Source organism: Siphateles boraxobius, unplaced genomic scaffold, assembly GCF_051911475.1.
Source record: "Siphateles boraxobius isolate OS27281-9 unplaced genomic scaffold, OSU_SipBor_1 8, whole genome shotgun sequence".
NCBI classification, from domain to species: Eukaryota; Metazoa; Chordata; class Actinopteri; order Cypriniformes; family Leuciscidae; genus Siphateles; species Siphateles boraxobius.
Genome location: NW_027509208.1, coordinates 21216045 through 21220788, shown reverse-complemented (window position 1 = coordinate 21220788; position 4744 = coordinate 21216045). Strand labels below are relative to the sequence as shown.

The window sequence follows — 4744 nt, the reverse complement described above, 5'->3', positions numbered from 1 at the left end:
CAGCGGACGTTGCATGCATCTATGTTTCCTCTTTCTCTGTCCAGCGAGCATTGGTCTCCCAGCGGACGTCGCATGCATCTATGTTTCCTCTTTCTCTGTCCAGCGAGCATTGGTCTCCCAGCGAACGTGGCATGCATCTAGGTTTCCTCTTCCTCTGTCCAGCGAGCATTGGTCTCCTAGCAGACATAGCATGCATCTGTTTTTCCTTCTCCGTCCAGCAAGCTTTGGTCTCCCAGCAGACGTATCATTCATCTATGTTTCCTCTTTCCCATCCAGCAGGTATTGATTTCCCAGCAGACACAGCAAGAAATCTCCCGGCCGGGCTTCCAAAATTTGTCACTCCGCCGTCGGCCGGTAGAGCCCACCAGTCCGACGCTGTGAGCTGCTCCCGTCGGAATCTACATGGGCCCTATCGGTCGGCCATCTTAGATCTCGCTGCTCCCCGCCCATCGGTCGGCAGAGATCACCCGTCATTCCCAAATCTTGCTGCTCCTCATTCGTCAGCCAATAGGGCCCGTCCGCCTAGCGCAGTGAGCTGCTTCCGCCAGAAGCAACATGGGCCCTCCTGGTCAGGCGGCATAAATCACGCTGTTCATCGGCCGGTAGAGCTCACCTGTCTGACGCTGTGAGCTGCTCCCGTCGAGAAACTGTGCGAGCCTTCCCAACTGTTCCAAATTACGACTGCTCCCCGTTCGTGAGCCAGCAGGCCCTCCTGGTCAAGCAACCAGGCTTATTCTCAAAACGCCAGCCCGCCAAATTCTCTGCGTTTTGGGGGGTCTTTAGTCTGGCGGCTGTCCTTTGCTCTTTTTGCCTTTTGGGGGAGTACTCTGGGTTCGGGCAAAATTCCGAGCTCGGAGCCCTCCCCCCGGACAGCACGCCAAATACGCATAATCTTTACTCTGTTTAATTGATGTAAGTGTGAACTCGTGAAATGATGTTTTATTAACAAAGTTCGGGAGGAGCACGTTCAGATAATTAAACCTAATTAAACACACGTGGAGCACATTTAAATAATCAAACCTAATTAGACAAGAGTGGTGCTTAATCAATGAGTTAATCGCTGTGTATATATACAGCAAACTAACCTCCGTTCATTGACAGTTTAACAGCATCCCTCCACCACCCCATCTCCTCACTTATAGTCCTAGTACTCTTACAACAATGGGGGGGGTACTCTGGGTTCGGGCAAAATTCCGAGCTCGGAGCCCTCCCCCCGGACAGCACGCCAAATACGCATAATCTTTACTCTGTTTAATTGATGTAAGTGTGAACTCGTGAAACACTTTTTGTTTCTTTGTGGTTAAATTGTGTTTGTTTAACATCATCTAAGTAAACTATTGACTTGTTAAACGTTTAAATAATGAAAATCGCTGGTACAATTTTCCGAATTGGCTGCAAAATGACAATTTTATCATTATTATTATTACCGAACAGAACGAGCTAATGCCTGTCAGCTAGCTAACGTTAACTCTGTTTTCAACAAAGACGTTCAAAACTTTTATTTTTTATTTTACAACGATCTTATTTCTCCTTTACCTGTGTTGTTATTATGAAATATTTGTTGGCTAACTGTACATAGCAAGCTAAGTTACTGTTAACAAGTGTACCTCAGCTTGTCCATGTAACATTAATAGATTGACCATGGTTCATCACTAATGTTAAATCCTGTGTTGATGTTGCAGGGGCTGATGAACACACGCGTGTTCTGATTGAGTGGAGAGTGGCTAATGAAGCCCTCTTCACTGGAAAGCGAAATGCTGCAATAAAAGGTTTTGAGTAAGTATACAAGACAAATGTAATATGTAATTTTTTTTCAAGTGCTGTAGATTCAATGGTAAGTTAGTTGTAGATGTAAACATTTCTACTCGAGCTCTTACTGCATTCCTTATATGCTTGATTTCTGTGCATTTATTGCAGAGTTTTTATCACAGAGCAGAGGCTAGAGCGCAAAATGTCTGCTGCGCAGATAAAAAAAATGGGAAAACCTTAAACAGAAATATAAAGTAAGATTTTTTTATTATTATAGTTCACCCCAAAATGAGAATTCTGTCATGATTGAATCATGCTCATGTTTGGCCCTGTAATGCAATAATTTAACGAAGGATATGTTTTACAATATAATTGACTGTCTTTATTCTGTTTTCAAATATGTGTAGGATCTGAAATGTCCACAGACTGGGGTGAGCACTGAGGATGGGGGTTTAACAGCAGCGTCCTGGAAATGGTATTCTACCATGGATGAGGCAATAGGGGGCAGACCCTCCATCACACCACCCACCCTTATTGCCTCATCTGGTCCAGATGTTGCTGTTACCTCTCCATCCTCAGTGAGGTCAAAGCGTGTAAGAGTAGGGAGGAAAAGAAAAGAAGTTGAGGAGCTGATCCGAGAGATGGAGGAGAGGGAAGCTGAAAGGGAACAAGATGCCATTGAAAGGGAGGAGAGGCGATGGAGAGAGATGGAGGAAAAGGAGGAAAGAAAAGAAAGAGAGCGACGAGAGCATGAGAAGAGGCCAGAACAGGAGGCCAGAGAAAGAGAAGAAAGAAGAGACCGAGAAGTGAGAGAGAGAGATAGGGAGACAAAAGAGAGAGAGGAAAGATTCCTTCAGCTATTAGCAATAATTGCAAAAAAATAATAGTAATAAAGAAATTAAATGATACACACTCTCTCTTCATTTTTTGTTAGTAAGTTCACTGTGTAGTGCTGTTTTAGCAAGTTTTATTACAAAACACTTAATTCCCAGGGATTTACAGTAGCTAATTGTCAGTTGTAAAGTCCTTAATGTGTGACATTGAGTAATTAATATTTTTAAAGTGTTTTGTGTGTGTATTTTGTAGCAGATTCCAGATGGTTTTTTGAAACAGGCAAATTGCAGGTATATCTGAAAAATATATTGTCTGAATATGAGTGCCACACTGTAGAGAAATACCCACGCACTCCAGACACCTTTGAAATGTATTTACTTTATTTTTGTGTATTTAAATTTTAAATGGATACAGAATACAAAGCTTAAAACAAAATCACATAACTTTGGCATAAAGTAGTATTATAGAGCTTAAAGCAACACCAAAAGGAAAAGTATTTAAACATTTTTATTATAGTGTCATCATGATGGAAGAAAATGAACTTCAGCAGCTTCAGTAAGGTAACTTTCACAGGTATCTTAAAGATCTAAAGGGACTTTGATAATAGCAATCTCATTTGTAGGGCATCACTTTAAAATAATTCAATATGTTTCTTTCAACACATGTGTACAATGCCCCTTGGGCAATTTTTGGATTTCCACTTGAAGTAAAAAAATTGTACAACATTAAGCTCAAATATGTGATATGTAGCTAGAATTTGAAATATTTGGTATACAAATTTACACACCGCCTAAGGCAGTGTGCCAGTGGTTGGTGTGTCACCTCTAGGGACCACTGTAGCTCCGAGATCCCCTGTCGATTAGCCTGGGTCTGCACTATCCCCAGTTACCATGTGCAGCCGCGAGGAGGCCCGACAGGAGTCTTGGTGATGGAGAGGCTTTGTCCAGCAGCTGTAAGCCAGAGGGATGCACACAGATAGCCATGCACACCTCTCTAACTACTAATACTGCGCTGTACGCATCACAGCACCCTGTGGGCTGTGCCCACACACACACACCTAACTATTTACATAACTAATATAACTAACATAGACAAAACTGGAACTCTGTCAATCTGAGAACAAGAACTGATTTTTAGTGTCTTAACCTGTTGAAGTGTCTTTACAGGTAATCATGCTCATGAAGAGCAGGCACACAGTTGCCTGGTGCAGACACCGCTGCAGCGAGATTGTCCCGCAGATTGTCTCCTGCGTTGGCTTCTGTGTTGCCGGGTTCAGGTGGGTCATCGTTATCCTCCGCAACTTCTGGATCAACTATGTCCCCGTTGAGAAGACAGAGATTGTGGAGCACTGTGCAGCATGCAACAACATCTGGCACAAAAGCAGGGCTGACTTCCAGGGCCTTGAAAAAAATGGAACGCCATCGTGTTTTCAGCATCCCGAAGGCCCTCTCGACGATGTTCCGTGCTCGAGAATGCTTCCTGTTGTACCTCCCCTGTACAGCATTCTGTACAGGCTCTCTGTATGGGGTCATGAGGCAGATGGGCGTACTCAGGCAAGGATACCCACCATCTCCAAGGATGCACTTTCCTGCAGGTGGAAACAGGCGGCCAGTGTACACAGGGCTGTTCTTCAGCACCCTGGCATCGTGCACCGACCCAGGATACCCAACGAAAATGTCGAGGAACTTCCCCTGGTGGTCAGTGATGGCCTGCAGCTGGACAGAATTGTAAAGCTTCCGGTTAAAATAGCACTGGACGTCACTTGATGGTGGTTTGATGCGTATGTGACACCCATCTATAGCACCAGCTACTATACTGAAAGCCGGAGACCCTGCCAGCTGGGCAAAACCTGCTCCCACTGCCTCCAGGTCATCTGCGCTGGGGAAAGCGATAACCTGTCTCAAAATGCCGATGACTGCCTTACTCACTTTGTGCACAATGTCGTGCACAGTAGACTTTGGGATGTCAAAGGCGAGTGACACTACCCGGTATGATGCTGCATGGGCCAGCCAGTAGAGGAACACCAGCACCTCGACGTCCTTTTCCCAGCCATGGTCGCAAGCAGGTTTCACAGCAGCAATCAGGGACTGGATGGACTGCCGTGAAAGTCGGAGGTTGGGGCGGAGGTCAGCTCCATCTTCAAAATATAGCCGAAGAATTG

The 4744-nt window shown here is 44.8% G+C and overlaps 1 long non-coding RNA gene across 1 annotated transcript; it reads left to right on the top strand.

Annotated features, from left to right (window-relative positions):
- Positions 1-1634: 1634 nt before the first annotated feature.
- Positions 1635-2468, top strand: LOC143729692 (uncharacterized). The gene is made up of 2 exons (XR_013200047.1): positions 1635-1713; positions 2353-2468. It is a non-coding gene; the product is annotated as an uncharacterized LOC143729692 (long non-coding RNA).
- Positions 2469-4744: the final 2276 nt, after the last annotated feature.